Here is a 21193-nt window from a genome sequence, read left to right on the forward strand (position 1 = left end):
ACTTGTGTCAAGTTGATATAAAATTATCCAGCAGAGGAAGGAATTCTGTCTTACTTTGAACAAAACCAGTCATCTAAAGGGGCACTGTGTGACAATAAGAACATTGCTAGATGACTGAGGACGCAGGTTCAAGTTGCTTTAGCTGTAAATTGGTGTTGGCTCCTGTTACCTTTCACCAAATTACCTCATATTTTCTGTAAAGGAGAACTGAGTAAAGGCTATAAGGATAATAATGCTTTCAGTGACATTAAATTATTCCTGTTAATATTCACAACCATTCTGTGCATAAAACACTGAGGGTGCTGTAGCCTAGCATTCAAAATGATCCAGTGTCTATTGCACTCCTGTTTGTTCCCTTCGCCATCAGTTCTGAAATATAGTCATTCAACCAGTGAAAGAAGATAGATGGGAAATGAAAAGCTAACTGTAGCCCAGAGGAAATGTTATCTATCAGTGTCATTACCTTGTGTCCTTTGACAGTCATCTTCACCATAACTTCTTATTATGTGGACCATCTCATGTGTTATTGTTGTTACTATAATATTAGATTTCCTTCATTACATAACTCCTCTTTCACTTGCTCTCATCAGTTTTTCATCCTCATTTCTTCTATTTGATATGCCAACTTTTCTAGCTTCGTCATGACAACATCTTCCATTCATCCTATAGATGACAGAATTTCTTTCTGGCCTGTGAGATTGCTCCGACACGGTGTGTGGATGAGGATTATCCAACTGTGGACACGTCAGTACTGACTTGCTATGACTTGCTCAGTTAAATTCAGCAAACAAGGTGGTGTGGGAAATCCTCCTCAGCAAATTAATTGAAATAGCACTTTGAATATTTCTTTTATATTAAACGAATACATAAATCCAATACATACTAGGATATGGCATACATATGGGGAAAATAGGAAATTTCAGACTGAGAAGGATTGGATACTTAAGTATGCAAGGACAATACTGTGAAAGAAAAATCAGCTGGATTTTTCGATGTTTTAAAATCGTATTTCTCTGACTTGGAGAGATAGCTTTTTCTTTCTCTTTTTTCTTTTTCTTAAGCATCACCCCTCTCACTGTAAAACACATTGGTCTATCCCTATTTACTGATATAATCATAAACTCCAGAAACTTTGTCTAAATAAGAAACTGTTTCTTCTCTGAGGTAGTAACAATTCCCTTTGATTTGCAAGCTAACCTAAGCCACTCCTGTTGGATAACCTCTTATTATGAGTGTTGACTAGGCCACTCCTGACACTAAACCTTGTCTCTCCACAGAAAATGAAGAAGAATGAGCAAGCAGGAACAGAAAATTTCACTTTAAAACCCCTGCCGCACCACATGCCCTCATCTCTTCTAAAATAAATGGTATCTATTTTTCTGTTTGCTTTAGGAACCCACACAGGTCCCAGTGAGTAAGTGACCATAATTTTGTTGCAAAAAAGCCAATTACTTAAAAAAAAATTAACCCCTTTTAAACATATTTCTTACTTTAGTGATACATCCATCAATCTTGTTAAAACAGTGCATGCTAATAAGATATGCTTTCAATGTTCGATTCCGCAAATTTGTACGTTTTTCATTTTACATAGATTGAAATTTTCGTCCAAGGTTTATACTTTGTCAACAGCTGCTGACACTCTTTTGATTTCTATTTTAACAGTTTTTTTTTCTTTTTACAATACTTCTGAGTTGTATGTTCACATCTGTTGAATGATCAGGTAAAGGGCTGATAAAGGAAAACTAAAAATAATTTATTGTTTGAAAATTTCAAACACTCCTAAATATATTGTGATCAAATCCACTTCCATTCCTTCCCATCTTCCTGCTCCTATACCTCTCCCCCCAGCACACTCCCATGTCTAGTTCATGTGCTCTTTTATAATCCCACACAGTATCCCACACTGGCAGCACTACTGACATTCTTAACTAATGCTCAGAGAATTACTAAATTTACTAATAGCAACACACATTGGCCTACTATTCAAAATATTTCGATCCAAAACTTCACTTCCTTTTCACTCCCATGGTGAAGCTGTGTAAATAAAAAAGTTAACTGTCAATCTGAACAAAGCACCTTAGTGCAATAGAAAGAGCTCACATTTTGTGATTAGAGTCTAGTGTATTCAAAAACAAAGAACTGACCAATCTTCTCCCTCTTTTCGTTGGGGGTGCAGCACAAGGAAAGCACTGAACCCCTGAAGGCACACATTCATAATACTGAAAACAGTGTCTTTACCTTGAAACACTATTCATACCGAGCACAAAAGACTTTGCTTCAAAACCATTTTCACAATGATAAATTCACAGATTATATTGGAAATAATAAGTAGATAAGAACAAGGAACCTATTGGATAGATCACAGGGCCCCCAATGGAGGAGCTAGAGAAAGTACCCAAGGAGCTAAAGGGATCTGCAACCCTATAGGTGGAACAACAATATGAACTAACCAGTACCCCTGGAGTTTGTGTCTCTAACTGCATATGTATCAAAAGATGGCCTGGTCGGCCATCAGTGGAAAGAGAGGCCCATTGGTCTTGCAAACTTTATATGCCTCAGTACAGGGGAACGCCAGGGCCAAGAATTGGGAGTGGGTGGGTAGGGGAGTAGGGGGTAGGGTATGGGGGACTTTTGGGATAGCATTGGAAATGTAAATGAGGAAAATACCTAATAAAAAAATTAAAAAAAAAAAGAACAAGGAACTTACTAAATATAGAGGTCATTGAAAGAGTGAAGAAAGAGGCAAGGATAACAAGTGTGATGATTCAGGCCTGCCTGCCCTGCCCTTGAGAGGCTAAGGAAGTAAGGTCACAAGTTTGAGGACAGCCTGAGCTACAATTCACAGTACTGATTCATGTTGTCAAGGAAGAAAGGATGCTACTAAGGACAAATATTCACTTATCATCTTCATCTCACTTGGTCTCTGCTGTTCAGATAAAATGTGCCACACAAAGACTGGGGAATCTATTGATGGTAGTATAGTGTCTAGAATGCACAAAGCTCTACATACTACACAGCAGGGCATGATGATGCCCACTGAAACCCCAGCACCAGAGAGGTACAGGCAGAAGGAGAAGCAGCTCAAAGTCACGCTCATTCTCATCCACGTAGTGAGTCTGAGGATAACTTAGTGAGCTTGAGGATAACTTAGGGAGTTTGAGGATAACTTAGTGAGTTTGAGGATAACTTCTTGAGTTGAGGATAACTTAGTATAAATAAGACTCAAAAGCCTGGGGTAGAAAGAGCTGAAAAAAAATGGTTGAAAGTGTGAAAAGCATGGACTGCTCTTACAGAGGAACTAGCACCAGTGCGTGTAACATTACCTCTGAGGGATTTGATGCTCTCTCTTCTGGTCTGAGAAAGAGAGTGAAAATTAATCTTATTTTTCTTTTTTTGCTATATCTAGATAACATGGTTTAAATTTTATATCTAAGTTATACCTTACTTTGAGTTGCATAAAATTGAGTACATTTCTTTTATATTTGTTTAATGCTTGAGAATTTTATATATATGTGCCATGTGTTTTGATAAAATCCTCCCCATACTCCCTGCCAAATCTTCCTATATCTAAGTTATACCTTATAATTTTATATCTAAGTTATACCTTACTTTGAGTTGCATAAAATTGAGTACATTTCTTTTATATTTGTTTAATGCTTGAGAATTTTATATATATGTGCCATGTGTTTTGATAAAATCCTCCCCATACTCCCTGCCAAATCTTCGTATACGTATCCTACTGTCTTAGGGTTTTCTTGTTGAGATGAGACACCATGACCATGGCAACTCTTATAAAGGATCTCAGTTAATTGGAGCTGATTTACCGTTCAGTGGTTTGGTCCATTGTCAACATGATGGCAAACATGGCAGCATGCAGGCAGACCCTGTACTTGAGAGGTATTTGACAGTTCTACATCCAGATCGTCAGGCAGCAGGAAGAGAGAGCGAGAGAGACCCTGGGCCTAATTCAAGCATATAAAACCTTAAAATCCACCTTGCAATGATAGACTTCTACCAGCAAGGGTATACATTCTATTCATGCTACTCTAAATGGGCATGGGGGGCATTTTTATTCAAAGTACCACACCTACCAACCACATTTCCCTTCCAACTTCCTTTGCTTTGCTCTCTCTCTCTCTCTCTCTCTCTCTCTCTCTCTCTCTCTCTCTCTCTCTCTCTCTCTCTGTCTCTAATTCATTGTATCCACCAAATGCTTCCATTATACACATGGGCATAGTACCATCTCCTGGAATAGGAACAGCCCACTAGTGTCCCCATCCATGAAGAAAATGGCTACACACTCTGGAAATAGCCATCCACTACCAAGGGCTCTTCTACTAGGATGGGAACTTCCCAAGAGCTTCCCTGACTTCAGCATAAATATATTCCTTAGCATCTTAGAAGGCTTTCCTTTGAATATACAGAAAAAGCTATAGGTCAGGGAGGTAGCATGTGTAAGAATCAGAATTAAATACCACAGTTGCTATTATAGTTTGGGGCCCAAGATCAAGACTTATCAATGGCAAGAAAACATACTGATACATTAAGAAATGTACAGTAATGTTTTCTTTTGTTTAAAGTCTTTTAGTGTGTAGAATTTGAAAGCACCAGTAGGTTTAATTTTGTGCCATATAACTTCAATCAGTTAGTTGTGTGTTTAATTATTTTTCTGTTAAGAGCATGACAAAATTCCATCATTGCTACAAGACAGCCAACCACCTACTTAGAAGTCTCCTGGGGTCTTTTCACTTTGCAAATGTGTTAAATTTGGTTTCAGACATTTGGAAGACTCCAAAACTAGTTTCTTCCTACCAAAACATCTCAAACTGTGCTCTCTCCTCTGGTTTGGTATTTTCTTGCAAGGCAGAGAAAACTCCTCTCAAGCTGTTAAGCTAGATAATTAGGAGCAGGTAGCTAGAACTGGACTTATAATAGGCATGGGAATTTTCCAAGGGCACCCATGTCAAAGGCTTCATTTCATACAGGTTCAGGGCTTGTGAAAAGCTACACAAAGCAGAATGCTGCCACTTTGGATCCCTGAAGAGTTCAGTCTTTCTCAACATGAATGAAGTGTCTGGCACACAATCATCCACTGCGTTTCTGAGCAAAACATTGAAGTGGTTGGTGCCGGCCTGATTCTTGTATCTTCACAGTTAGAGGCTTGAAAAGCAAAAGCATTGAATGCCAAGCCTTTTAACATTACACATCCAGAATGGTACCATTGGGAGTTCTCCAGCTGAAAGACAGAAAAGCATAAGAGTTAAAATATTATGTAAATCAATGCTTCTCAATGGAAGAAAAGACTCTAAGATAACCATCCTGGAATGATTTGTATTTGATTATTGATACCTATAACTAAGTAACACTTTGCAAAAAAATTCAATGGATAATGATATGAATTCCCCATAGAGTGCCTGCAACTTTTTAATCAGTGCACCTACTGATATAATATATGACTGTACTCCCCAATATATGGGTAGACACGTCTGGCCGTGGATCCCACGACAGCAGCATGTCCTTAGAAATCGGCTGCTGGGTATCAGGTAGGCTGGGAAATTGTCACTAAGCCTTTTTCTCTTTCTCTTTCAGTGGTGAGAGAGTTAAAAGATGTAACATATTCTTTCAGCCATCTCTGAGGAGAAAGATGCAGGGTGTGAAATGAGATGCATTTAAATTAAATTCATTGGTGGCACTGCCATTCTGTAATGACCTCACTCCATGCTATTTCCTATTATTCCCCAGCCCCAAATACAGCCCAGAGGATTAAGGCTCTGAAAGTGAGATTTGAAGCTTCATGGTTTTCATCTTAGACCTGTCTTTTTCTCACTAAATACATCCTGTGAACCCTGACAAATCATTTAGCAATACCGAAGTTTCCCATTACCAAATCTAAAGATGCTTTATCCTTTTGTGATATACAAATATACAAAGCCTGCTGTCACCAAAGCTTATAAGAAAATTTATCTATTTTGGTCAAATAATCAAGTTCTTTCTGCCTTTGTAAACAAAGAAAGACCAGGTAAAGGAAAGCGATTGCTGTAGGCATGCGGAATAGGTCTAACAAAATTTAATGGGAAGTAAAAATAACTAAAATGGATTTCCAGTTCTGTCAAAGAAAGAGTTATGAACAGACTACATGTATTCCAACCACAACCCAGCTTATGAATGGACAAAGTTTCTGAAGTAGCTATTTGCAGAAAGTAGGAAAGACAAAGAATAAAAATCCACGACAGGAACTCCCTGTGTGTCCTGGATGGATTCTGTGGGGGGCATTTTCTAGACAGCCATGGGGTAGTTGTGGTCAGAGAGCCATTTTCTCATTGGGCACAAGAAAGAGATGAGAATTCAGAGTTACTAAATCAGAAAAAAAAGATAGGCAAAGAAAGAGGAGCAGAGCCCTGCAGAGTGATTTGCCTTGGTCTTGGGCTAATTCATATACGTGGGATGAGATTCTGCGAGGACTGGTCCAAACTAGCTTTCTTAATGGATCAATGGGAGTATGAAAGATTAGAGTTCTGATAAAATCACATGAAAAAGTCTCAAGAAGTTATTCAATTAGAATCTTAGAAACTCCGCTTCTTATAAATAGAGCTGACGTGCTCTTCTCAGAGAAAAACACTCACTTTAAATCATTCCTAACAAAACTTTAAACTAGACTGAATGAAATGGAGTTGGTCTAAAGTAAATTCTTGAGAGATAAAACATGAAAGCTTTTAGAAAGGAAATCTAGATTCTCAAAGGAATAGCAGTCCCACAGTGCAGTTTCAGGTAGTCTAACTAGATGGATACGGTGGCACACGTCTGTCAGCCCAGAATTTGAGAAGCAGAGAAGGCAGAAGCTTGAATCTAAGGCCAGTCTGGGCTATGGTGTGAGATCCTGTCTGCACACAGCAAAGTTGCAACCCCGTGACAAGCGGAACCATTAACAGAAAAGCCACAATCCTGAATTAATGATCACACTGTTGTGGGAATTATCAGAGTAGATAAACCAAGCAGCTATGGAGATGTGTTCAGTGAATGAACATAAAGAAACGGATATCATGTAAAGACAGTCAGAAAATCTAAGCAGAAAACGAGAACGCCCCAGAAAGGAGAATGTCTCTACATAACAAGCAAAGCAAAACCACACAATATAGTAAACAACAACCGAAAAAGACAAGTGTGAATACAATATTGTTGAAATATCAAATTCAGGAGAGAATTTGAAAATGAAAAGAGTTCAGGGACTGATAACTGGTGAAAGAGTAAGGTCAGTATACACGGAGGGGTTGGAGGAAGAAAGGGGAAAATGAAATAATTTTATTTTAACTATGAATAAATAAAATTAATGAAGACCCAAAACAATCAAGGGAGTAAAAACAGAGATGGGTTTAAAGACTTCATCAGAACTGTGGAAAGATAAAGCCAAAGAGTTGAAAATAAACATTCATACTTGAGTTTTTGTACAGGAGAAGCTATGTTGATAATGACCGAATCAGGCTCTTTTCTGTCAAAGATTCAAAAACTGTTACATCAGCAACAGGGAAGCACAAGAAGCATACAAAGGTAAAGGAAGATGCTTTCTGCCCCTGTGATGTCTGTCCATGTAAACACAGACAAGGGCAATCAGAACGTAGGTATGTGAATGTAGAAAATGGCTCTTTTTAAAAACCCAAATAATATCTTAAAAGGTTGACTAACAGATTAGAGGAATATCATAACAGTGTTATTGGAGTTCATAGTGAGGATAGAATCAGAAATAAATGTATCTTAAACACCTGAAGATGGTTAGAAATTGAGGTTTGTTATTTTGGTCTTCTATTATGGGTCTATGTCATTCAGGGATTCACTATTCTGACAATGAATACATTTTTAAAAAACAAATAAGAGGCATTGTTAAATATGTCATGAATACTGGCCAAGTCCATCTTGAGACTCATTTTCAGGATATGGTCCAAATTACTTTGTTCATGGGCTTTTATAGTCAAAAGCCACAAGGCTGCATACTTCTTATCTTTGTCCAATCAGAAGCAAGCATATATCCAGACATACTTCTTGTCTATGTGTCTCCTATCTAGGTGTGATCAAGCACATATCCTGTGAAGCTGGGGCAACCAACTTTGTACATGAAAACCTTCCCTCACTATTCTAGGACATCATCTCTCCTTGGGTAAGTGGGGCTTACAGGCTAGAGGCATTTTTGTTTTATAGATCTCTTAAGCACTGTAATTTAAACTGAAAATACAATGTTAGCCATCACACTTCCATTCTACATGGAGTGGTAAATTCGCATTGAGGATTATAAATGTTACCATTGCATCAAATAATTCATAGATATAAAATTACAAGTAATAGTAAGAGATAATGCTTTAAAAGTGAATATAGCAGCTAGGAGATAGATCAGTTAGTACAGTGATGGATACTAACATGAGTACAAGCAGGAGAACCTGAGCACAGTTTCCCAGCACCCACTAAAAGATGAGCTCGGTGGCATAGGTCTGCAGTGTCAGTGATGGAGAGTCAGAGACAGGTTGAGCTCTTGGGCTCCCTGAGCTGAAGTGGTGAATTCTGGATTCAGTGAGATGCTCTGTTTCAAAACCTATGGTGGTGAGAAATACAAAGGCACCTTAAGTCTATATCTGGCCTCCATACACACATATGCACTCCCTTACACATACATACACACACACACACTCACACACACAAACTGAATAGCATAAAACAACAGCAACAGAATTGTAGTCAACCCAAAAGAGTCAGAAGGTCAGAAGGGTGGAAATAACACAGATAAGAGCAACATATATCTATATCTATATCTGTATCTGCATCTGCATCTGCATCTGCATCTGCATCTGCATCTGTATCTGTATCTATCTGTATCTGTATCTATATATCTATCTATATCTATATATATAATACACACACACATAGACAGAGACAGAGACTTAATGTATTATTCTGGGAGACATAAGCAAAGACTTGCAAACGTTGTGTTACATGAAAATGCATAAAAGGTCCAATTTAAAGAGATCTACTAAATGAAAACTGAGGGTGAACTGGTTGTTCTCTGCCACTGATGCTCTTTATCCACCAGTAAGCCGCTTAGGGGAGACCACTGGAAACAATAGGAACTGTGCCTGTAACAGCTAACAAAAGCAGCCTCATGATGAAAAAGCATATTACCAAAGAAAAGGGGATGGGCTTGAAGGAAGGCTCAGTGATTAAGAGCATGTGCTTTTTTCCCAGAGTAGTTGAATTTGAATACCAGTACACATACACACACACACACACACACACACACACACACACACACACACAGAGTCATTCACGCACAACTTAAAGTATGTTTAAAGGCAGTTAGTGTGTTTCATAATAAAAATATAGGCTAATTTGTATAAAGACACTTATCCCACAGTTAGTAATTTGAGAGACAAATCAGACTTTCAGGAAGAAGTTCACTGAGAGCTAATGAAAGTAGAAAATATTTAGGAATGAAAGAGGCTTACCAACTGATGACTGTCCAGACATTAGATCTATCCATGGGCAAGAACTAATCCATGACACTGCTAATGATACTTTGTTATTCTTGCAGACAGGAACCTAGCATAACTGTCTGCCGAGAGGGTCCACCCAGATGCTGGCCAAAACAGATGAAGAGAGCAACAGTGAACCATTAGACAGAGCTCAGGAAATCTTGAGGAAATGTTGGGGAAGGTATTGAGAAATCTGGAGGAGACAGGATAACAATAAAGTCAACTAACCTGGACCCTTGGGGGCTCCCAGAGACTGAGTCACCAATCAAAGAGCATACAAAGCCTGGACCTAGCCACTCCCTACCTATGTAGCAAATGTGCAGCTTGTTCTTTATGTGGGTTCCCCAACAACTGAAGCAGGGGCTTACCCTGACTCTGTTGTCTGCCTGTGGATCCTGTTCCCCTAACTGAGCTGTCCTGCAGTACTTTTTCCCATTAAATGCAGTAAAAATGATGGGAGAGAGAGCTAGGCCTTAAGCAGGAATGGTCAGTGGTTACAGTAGATCATGGGAAGGAACAGAAAGCACTGGGGACATGAGGCAAGGGTAGCAATAGGGTAAGGAGCAAAAGAGGGCTACACAGAGAAGTCTTTCTCAAACAACAAAAAAAATGACAAAACAAACAAACAAACAAACAAAAGGAACACACACAAAAAAAAAACGAAAAGAAAGAAAGGAAGGAACGAAGTAGAGGACAAGTTGACTAAAATTCAGCATGTATAAAGGAACATTATGGAAACCCTTCACTTTGTAATTAATTAAAAATGGTTTGTTGGTTTTTTTTAATTAACAAATTTAATTAACAAAGTGTTTCTGGTTGTTGTTATTTTGTTTACTTTTACAGTGAAAAGCTGAAACAAAAATGTGCTGTTTATATGTGTTATAAGCTTCCCTTATAAGATATTGGTTATTAAACAAGAACAATAGTGCCAGGGGTGAAATACTTCCCTTACACATATTGGCCAGGGAAGTCCTGGGACACTCAAAACCACTAGGACATTGCCATTGTTCTTGGTTGCAGGCTACAACGAAAAGGTAAGAACCTGTTGTTGATCACTCAACACACTTCAGCATACACTGAAATCAACCCAGGACCACCTGAAAACTTTGTCCATATTAGCTGGCTTTCGTAGTGGAGGGCATTTTACAGTGCACTGGGGAGAAAAACCATTAATTGATTTATTCTTTGGTAGACCTTGCATGCTACAAGACAGACCTGTCAGGCAGCAATAATGGCATGATTCTCATGGGGATTTGGGGGGCAGTGTGACTGCCTTCTGACTGGATTTGAAACCTGTATATAGAAGGAATTGGTGTCTGGCACTGTAAACTTAGTAAAAAAAAAACCCTCATGGCTGAGGAAGGATTGTACTGTTGATGTTTTGCTTAATATATTTGTTATCAGACTGCCTTTTATATATTTAAATGTATCACCATAGATAAGTAGAACTCTCAGTCTTGGACAGAGAAACTTCATTGTGAAATGAACCACCACCAAGGTACACCAAGGTAGAGATTCACAAGAGGTCGAAGCACTAAAAATAAGTGTCTGTTGAAAGCTTACCCCTAAGGAAGACTTACTCCACATAATCAAGGCAGTTAATAATTCCAGCATTGATGATGGAGGAGCTAATAACCCTTCACCCCATCTGATATATTGATTTTGGAAATGGAGACTCATATTTCTGCTGATATGTTGTCCATGGTAAGCAGAGAATAGTGACTGGATCCAATGTATTATTTAAAAGAAAGAAGGAGGGAGAGAACATAACGATGGGAAAGGCACGTAGAAGGGGGTCCAGGGAGAGGAAGGGGAGTTGGGGAGCTATGAGGACTGTAGTGGCTATGCCTGGTTGTCAACTTGACTACATCTGAAATGAACTACAATTCAGAATTGGAAGGCTCACCTATGATCCTGAGGTTGAGGCTGGAGATACAAGTTTCTGACCTGGATACAAGTTTCTTGGCATGGAGATCTTGAGCCATAGTGGCTGTGAATCCCAGGAGACTAAGGCAAGGAGATTTCTGAGTTCAAGATCATCTGGGACAAAGTAAGTCCCAGATCCAGGCGTGGTGACACACACCTTTAATCTAGGCCACACCTTCTGCTGGAGACCTACATGAGAACAGTGGAAGGAGGAAGACTCTGCTTTGTCTGCTTCCTTGTGGGACTGAGCAACCTCGAGATCCTTGGACTTCCATTCACAGCTGCTGCTGAGCATTGTTGGGGAGTTGGATGACAGACTGTAAGGCATCAACAAATTCCCTTACTATATAGAGACTCCCCATAAGTTCTGTGATTCTAGAGAACGCTGACTAATACAAGGACTAATACATAGTGTCTGTATGTATAAAACTGTCAAAAAAGGGAGTAAAATGTATTCTCTAAAGCAATATTCTAATTAAAAGAAAATCACGAAAATGAAGACAATGAAAGAGATAAAAGCTGAGAAACAACAGGGGAAAAAAGGAAGGGGGGATATTGTTGATGTGGAGGCACATGCATATTCTCTTTCACAAAATAAAGCATCCTGAGTCGACCAATTACTTGATTGACCAAGAGGAAAAGGGAGAGAGAAAAGAGCACCTTGGAGGAAGGGAAGCAGCAGCAGCAGCATGGACGCTGTAATTATGAGCAGCTTGACAACCACAAATCTAGCAACTCAATTGAAAAGGATGCTTTCACTGCAAACCACAAATTAGCCAACTGACACAAGGAGAAATAATTAAAATAAGTCCGTATTTCCTAGGGGTATTGAATTTTATAATTAACAATCTTCCCACAAAGAAGCCTTCAGGTGCAGATGGCTTCCCTGCAGCATTCTGGGAAACATGAATGGAGGAAGTAGTAGGAATCGTAAATGAAGTCTTTCAGGAAATGGAGGAGGCGAGAACTCATCTTAATTTGGCTTACGAGGACAGTCCGACCTTGACTCGAAAGCTAAACAAAGACATAGTGAGAAAACAGGAAGCAGCACTCTGTCCACAGGCATGATGGATGGGGTGATTTAGCTCAAATCCAGCCATACATTAAAACATTATAGTGTGTGATGACCAAGTTGAAGTTATCTCATAGTGGCTTTAGCATTTAAAATGAAAGAAATCAGTGTGATTCATCACATATCATTATATCAATTGGCAAAGAGAAAGTACTTGACCAAATTAAACATACATTCATGATAATATGCCAAAGTACATGGAGGGTGGAGGAGGGAACAAGGGGATGTTCTGGACTAGATAAGGCATCTTTGAAAATTCTATTGCTGACAATATACTTAAAACCAAAAGACTAGAGGTTTCCCTGTATTTCAGAAGTAAGGAAAGACTGCTGGTTTCACCTAATACTATTTAAGATTGTTCTGCATGCTCTATACTGAGCAATAATGTAGACAATAAGCAAAAACATTTAGATGTAAGGTCTGTTGGTATGGGATGGTAATTCTAGTTAATCTTGAGCCTAAGGCAGAAGAACAATGAGTTCAAGGCCTGCCTGGGAAACAGTGAATTCAAGAGCAATTTCAGCAACTTGCTGAGGAAGGAAGTTTCGGATTTTAAAAAGCCAACATCTCAAAGGATTGCTATACAGTTCAGTGCTGAGCCTTTTACTTCAAGTGTGTAAGGCAGAACATCCCATCCCCAGTACTGTCATAAAATCAAACTCTTATACTCAGAGGGGGGATAACATTTGAAATGGAAATAAATAGAATAACCAATAAAAGTGAAAAAATATCTAACAACATGAGGGGCATTGTGAAACTATATTGCAAATAAAAAATTAATAATAATAAAATACTTTATCCTTCTGTTAAAAACAAGATACTGTGAAGAAGTTTTTTTTTTTTTAAATGTCATTTATTACAATTTATCTCTTGTTACCAAGATGCCAGCACTTGGAATGGGTTCCTTCTAATTGACTTGTTTTCCAAAGTGATCTCACCTGAAGCTGAAGAATCTAGTCTGCTGCCATGCCAAAGTCAGACCCAATTGCTAAAGAAAACACACACAAACTCATTAAACACAGAAAAGTCAAGCGTGTGCCTACATAGAACCTCTATTCCTATATGCTAACATTTTTCATACATTCATATTCTGCATGCTGCCAAAGGAGTAAACACAAGCCTAGCTACAAACTCTCCAATCTGTAATGGAGTCCTGCCTACAAGATATACTAGTGTAACAGTGCTACAAAGCTTGTAGGAGTAACCAACCTACATCTATTTTGACTTAAGGTCCACTCTTAAAAATGGAACCTTTGATACTTGGGTGACCAGGAACCTGAAACTAGGTAGTCCTCAGATCTAGGAGAAAACAAAATACTACTGCTCAATTAAAAGTGCATAGCAATAAAATTACTCTTAATTGCATCTGGCTATGTTTATAGAGCTCTGCCTTGCTCAGCCAACATCGAAGTAGCTTCCTTCTGCTGCAGATGAGAATACATACAGACAACCCCAGCCAAACAATAATGCTTAGGATGAGAGATCTTGGAATGTTCAGACCTACATAGGATGTCTCCACCACATCTCTGCCCTCAGGGCTCAGTGAACTCAGGGAAAGAGAAGATGGAACAAATGTGAGAGCCAGAAAGGATGGAGGACACAAAGAGAACAAGGCCCTCTCAATCAACAGGATGATGCACATATGAACTCACAGAGAAGGAGGCAGCATGTGCAAGGCCTGAACTACTGTTCTCCATCAGATGGGGGTCCTAGAGCTGAAAGAAGTGGACACATGTCCGCATCCTTAACCCAGAAGTTGTCTCCAATTGATAACCACTTGCTAATGAAAATTTAATTTATTCCAAGGGAGTTTCACTGGGGAAATAAACTATTCTAAAAGACAGGTTGCATGCTCATAAGTAGATGGCCACAGAAAATAAACTCAATAACACCTTTGGATCCTTTTTACAAATATAATAAAGTCATATCGTGTCAGGGCATGTATTTCCCTTTTCTCTTCTTTTCTTTTCTTTTCTTTTCTTTTCTTTTCTTTTCTTTTCTTTTCTTTTCTTATTTGTATTTTTTCTTATATATGTTTTTAACCCTAGTGGCCATTTGTGTGTATATTATGGCTTCTAGTATTGTGAGTCTGTGTTTATATCAGTTTCCTGTGCCTTTCTTGGGTTATTTTCCTATGTATGTTTATATTGTTCTATTTAGATGAGTTAGGTTTTGTCTTATCATACATTTTATTTGCTTTATTTTACTTTTAACTTTTAGAAGCCTGTTCAATTTTTAATGAGAGATAATCTGGGCAAGGAGGTACAGAAGAATTGGAAGGAATAGAAGAAGGGAAAACCATAATCAAAATATGTTACTTAAAAATTTTTTTTTTCTGAGACAGTTTATGTAGTCCTAGCTGTCTTGTTTTATAGACCAGGCTGGTCTTAAAGTCAGAGATCTATCTGGCTCTGCTTTCTAAGTGCTGGGATTAAAGGCATATGCAACCATACCTGGCTATAAAAAAAAAAGAAAGAAAGAAAGAAAGAAAGAAAGAAAGAAAGAAAGAAAGAAAGAAAGAAAGAAAGAAAGAAAGAAAGGAAGGAAGGAAGGAAGGAAGAAAGACAGAAATAAAGAACAAACAAAACAAATAAACAAAAGTATTTTTAATAAAATAAAATACTAAAACTAATGAATTGTGGCATTACAAGTATGTTTCACCATACCTGACTTTTAAAAGTAAGTGGTATGGGTCAAACTCAGATCCTCAAACCTAAACAAATACTTTGTAACAACTGGGGAGACAGCTCCCCAGTTGGCAATTTCATCAAATTTTAAAATATTAATATCATTTAGAATAGCATAAGAAATCAAAAACCTTGTTGCATTATATTTACCAAATGGTGTTTAGGTCTGCCAGACTCAAAACTACAAAGATTAAAGATATTTTAAAAATGTAAATAGGTAGTTAGGGGAGCACCCCCATAGAAGCAGGGTAAGGAGGGATGGGATAGGGGGTTTGCAGAGAGGAAACCAGGAAAGAGGAAAACATTTGAAATGTAAATAAATTTTAAATTTTTTTTAATTTTAAAAATTTAAATTGCTAGAGAAACATTTCATCTTAATAGATTGGAAGAAAAATATAATTAATATGTGAATACAGTTCCTAACAAAGTTTCAAGAAGAATTTTCATAGAAATTAAATTTTTTTTTCCTTTTTCCACTTGTAGTCTAAGGTTTTCCTAGTAGTAGCAACTCCCTGACAGACGGTTGGTATGAAAAATGTATTTCGTTACATCATTTGGTGTGTGGTTTCCTAGCTAGTGACAAATACAGAGACCAATCTAGAACTACGTAGCCATCTTCTCATTTTACCCTACCATCAAGATGAAATAACAATTATGATTTTATCCATACCATAGGTATAGAATTCAGGCATGAAAAAAAAAAAGTGTTGCTCACCCACTGAGGCACTGAGGCACAGCCTGGAGAGGGGAGCTAGAACAGAATAGAGGAGTTCCAGCCAAGGCCAAAGGACATGCAGGAACCACTGTTCCTGCAGCCTGCTGAGCAAAGTGATCTGCAGGCCTGTCACAGCGTCACCCGTGGAATCATTATTATGAAGCCAACAATTCTTTTTCCATCAAGTCCAAAGAAATTCAGTTCTAATGGAGGCATTTACCACAGTTACATTTTCATCATAACTAACAGAAGCTAATATTCTGTATAAAATTACTACCATGAATTAACTTTATGTGTGCAGAAAATGGGATTGTATGTAATTACTGATTTCCATTCACAATAAAAAAAAGCAAATTATCTTCACCAACATAAATGCACCATAAATTGTTTTGAAGCATAATGAAGAAATGAATTTTTGAAAGAAATATGGACCAAATCTGCCAAGTTATGGTAAATGATAGCCCTTTTAAAATTAGGGCATGTAATTGCAGTTGGAAAATGTTATCCTCTTAATGGCTACATTATTATTTGGGTAAACCAATAATCCTCTTTGCTGATGCACTGTTTCTAGGATATTGACAGGTTTTATTCATTTTAATATCAAAATTCCATCACATTTATATATAGAATGACTTACTGTTTTTAGAATCAGATTTATCATAATGAAGTGTCAAGTGAGAATGTAATATAATGACATTTTAATTGAAAGAAGATGCTTTGGCAAATCAAAAGGAAGCTATTTTTCTTTGGGTAGTTTTGAATTTGTTGATAATTTCAGTTGCATATACTTTCAATTTGAAAGTGTGTTAACATATGGCCACATGCATTTACTCTTAATGAGTGGAAATAACCTTTACCACATGACATTTTAAATATAAAAGAATAATCAGCCCGATTTCCACATAGTATTTTAAAACAGTTACCTTTTATATTTTGCACAAGAATGTAATCTGCCTTATAAACTGTCAAAGATAATAAAGGTCTGATCAGTTTATGGCAAATCTCTCAAGTTAGGGAACAGGAATTATCTCTGCTATGGTATCAATTCTAGCTAGACAGCAGCACCTAATTAAAGTGTTTTAAAACCAAACTTCCACTGAACTTGGAGTGGCTAATCATTGTGTGACTTGAGAGATTCACTCAGTTAACCACATTTCATGCTTATTTAACTACGAAATGCACATATCAAACTTTTTGCTACTGCACTGGTATTTTTTCAGCATCCACATCTCCAGTGGGTAGGGACTGGGAGACGTACTCTGACATGTTCCAGGAAGAGAATTCCTCTAGGGATGCCACTGATAAAATGTGTGAAAGTAACTTTTATTTGCCAGGTGTAACTAACTGTCTTGGAGGCTGACTGCAGAATAAGATCACCCTTTCTAGTTCTTTCTGAACTCTGGCTGGCTGGTTCAACGCAGCTAGCTGTTCTGGCTCAAACTCCTCTTCAAGCTGACTGATTGAGTTTCTCTCAGCTTCTCACTGAGGTGGCTCTGCTTGGACTCAAACTATCTCTGGTCATTTGTTCTAATCTTCAGGCTCCTTCTTATTCTCTGGCTTCAGCTGCCTCTGCTGACCTGCACTCAACTGCTCTTACTGCACTGACTCCCAATTCACTCCCTGTTTGCCTGTGCTGCTCCTAAATCGATTCTAGTCCCCTGCTGGTCTATGAAAATCAGGAGTACCCTATCTCTGACTTGTTCAGTCAAATCATTCTCACTCTGCATGCCCCTCAATTAGATGTCACTTTCAAACATACCTGCTTCCTGCTACAAATTGATTTTACCTTAAAGGTGTGTACTAAGGGTGTGTGTGTATTCTAGTCAGAGAATTAAAGATGTGTGGCATGTCTACTTCCCAGTCTGGTCACACACACCTAGGTCTTTGGATTCGATCCCTTGTCAGAGCAGCCATGTAGCTGGATTGAAATTCCTCTACATATCATTTGAGTTCTTTTGTGATTGGGTTACCTCACTCAGGATAATGCCCTCCAGGTCTAACCATTTGCCTAGGAATTTCATAAATTCATTCTTTTTAATAGCTGAGTAGTAATCCATTGTGTAAATGTACCACATTTTTTGTATCCATTCCTCTGTTGAGGGGCATCTGGGTTCTTTCCAGCTTCTGGCTATTATAAATAAGGCTGCTATGAACATAGTGGAGCATGTTTCTTTCTTACTAGTTGGAACATCTTCTGGATATGTGCCCAGGAGAGGTATTGCAGGATCCTCCGGTAGTACTATGTCCAATTTTCTGAGAAACAGCCAGACTGATTTCCAGAGTGGTTGTACAAGAACTCAAATGATATGTACTCACTGATAAGTAGATATTAGCTCAAAAACTTAGAATACCCAAGATATAAGTTACAATTTGCAAAACACATGAAACTCAAGAAGAACAAAGAACAAAGTGTGGACACTTTGCCCCTTCTTAGAATTAGGAACAAAACACCCATGGAAGGAGTTACACAGACAAAGTTTGGAGCTGAGACAAAAGGATGGACCATCTAGAGACTGCCATATCCAGGGATCCATCCCATAATCAGCATCCAAACGCTGACACCATTGCATACACTAGCAAGATTTTGCTGATAGGACCCTGATATAGCTGTCTCTAGTGAGACTACGAAGGGGCCTAGCAAACACATAAGTGGATGCTCACTGTCAGCTATTGGATGGATCACAGGGCCCCCAATGGAGGAGCTAGAGAAAATACCCAAGGAGCTAAAGGGATCTGCAACCCTATAGGTGGAACAACATTATGAACTAACCAGTATCCCGGAGCTCTTTAGCTACATATGTATCAAAAGATGGCCTAGTCGGCCATCACTGGAAAGAGAGGCCCATTGGACTTGCAAACTTTATATGCCTCAGTACAGGGGAACGCCAGGGCCAAAATCGCCAGGGAGTGGGTGGGTAGGGGAGTGGGGGGGAGGGTATGAGGGACTTTTGGGATAGCATTGGAAATGTAAATGAGGAAAATACTTAATTAAAAAAAAGAAATTCCTCTACAAAACATATAACTACTAGAATATTTTTGAAACATATAATTCTTAGCCCAATTCTTAAAAAATGTATAGAGGTCCTCATTGTAATAAAAGTGAAGCAATCATTCCACTGAGCTCTAAATTTAACAATGGAGATGACAGTGCAAAATCATTCTCTCAGAATAGCAAAGTAGAGGCCATTGGAAACAACCTTGTAAATTAAAGACTATTCAGTCATCATCAGGAAGAGATTTTGGCCTATTGATGATTGAATTAACAGAATTGGGAAAACCGTAGGTATATGATGACCATCCTGATGGTTATGCTCTTTCTTAAATGTTAAGACAAAAATCTCATGTCACATCTAACTTTCCTTAAGAAGGTGTTCTGATTAATTTTGTCAACCTAACACAAGCTAGATTCATCTGGGAAGAGGAAACATCAATTAAGAATAAGCTCTAATTAGACTGCTTGCAAGTCTATAGGGGCATTTTCTTGATGAAGTATTGATGTAGAAGGGCCTAATCCCCTGTGGGTGATGCCACCCCCTGGGCAGGTGGTCCTGAGCTTACTAAGAAAGCAAGCAGAGCAAGCTGTTGGAATTGATGAATTCTTCCATCCTCTCCACTTCAGGTACAGCCTTCAGGTTTCTGCCTTGAGCTCCTGGCCTGACTTCCCTCAATGAGCAATTGTGACAGAGAAGTGATAGATAGAACAAACCCTTCCCTTCCCAAGTTGCTTTTGATCATGAGTTTATCATAGCAAAAAAGAACAACCAGGACAAAAGGAAAGGCCATTTTCTTTATTCTGAAGGGTTGGAAATAGAGACCAAGTGAACATTGAATGTTGTAAAAATAGCCCTTATTTTTCATATGCCTCACAGCATTAAGCAGCTTCGTCCTGATCTGCTAATCTTGTCCAGTTCAGTCTGCTATGACTGACTGTAATGATACTTGGGGCTCATCATTTCTTCACTAAGGCCTCATGTCATTGAAAACTTGTAATAAGTAAATTGTGTGCTTTCCTTCTGTTGACTCTATCTATGAGCATTTAAACCTCAGGTCCAAGCACAACTGTGAGAGATGCATTGTATTAGCCTTCAAAATGACAAAGAAATCCTCATTCATCTTATTACACTAATGAAGAAATATTGGTGATGGTGTTTTCATTGTTGCTTTGATTGTCTTTTAAAATCTGGATTATCTTGATGACAATATGGACAAAATTTCTCAATTGAATTGTGGCCACAAATGCTAAGAATTTCTATGTACTGTATTTTGCTAAACTTTTTCTTTGGGAATGGAAGATTAGATTTATGAATGTAGTATATGTTATGTTCTAATTCTCTATTTTATCTAGTTTTCCCTCCAAATCCCTGCTATATAAACATTTCCAAACTTGAAAAAAAAACCTTTAGACAAATGAAAAACTTAATTCTAGACATTTATTTTCATTTTCAATTTCTTTAAGCCTCTCAGGATGCCCGTATGAAATAGAGGTAAGATAAAATCATTGAAAGGGGTCCTATGTAGTATGAAAACTCACTAAACCAAATTACTTGAGTTTTATTTTACAAATCTGTGTCTTATGGTCAGAAATATACCTATTAGGGAGAAATATTAAACTCTTTAACAGAATGTGTGCAAAATGTCCAGCATACCCATACTCAAATTTTCAGTAAGTTTTTCAAGGGCTAGATCTGAAACTCAGACTTAGCTGTATAGAAGCAAAAAGTGTTGACCAAAAAGCAAAGAAAGTGTGTTTCTGTGGGAGTGCATGCTATCAATTGTTTCATGTTGTTTGGAATTGTCTACATGTTGAAGACTGTATATAAAACAGAGGCTAGGTACATATCCATACACAATATCTAACAACTAATTTACTTCCTTAAAAATACAGATGACATATCTCACTGTTTTATAATATATTTTGCCCTTCAGGAAGCATCCTTGACTTCCTGGATCTAAGATTAGATAAAGATCCAGCCACCACAGGCATGTTGATTTTAAATCAACAGCAGTGCCAATATCTAAAATGGTCTTAACATGGCATCACAGAGGATAAAAATCACTAGGAATAAATTGAACATATGAATGTCACCTTCCTCTTGTATTTGGATACTGCCTTGTTATATACAAGTGCCATGCGGTGAGAGAGCATTACAACATTGCTTTTCACGAAGCATGAAACTTACAGTTATACTTTTCCCGTGCCGGGAACAAACGGAGCTGAAACATGTAGTCAACAGCTCTATGCCTGCTTGTTCATCCTCTTTCTCAACATCGTGTGGTTTGA

The sequence above is a fragment of the Mus caroli genome, unplaced genomic scaffold (genome assembly GCF_978045245.1).
Source record: "Mus caroli unplaced genomic scaffold, Mus_caroli_1 scaffold_10, whole genome shotgun sequence".
NCBI classification, from domain to species: domain Eukaryota; kingdom Metazoa; phylum Chordata; class Mammalia; order Rodentia; family Muridae; genus Mus; species Mus caroli.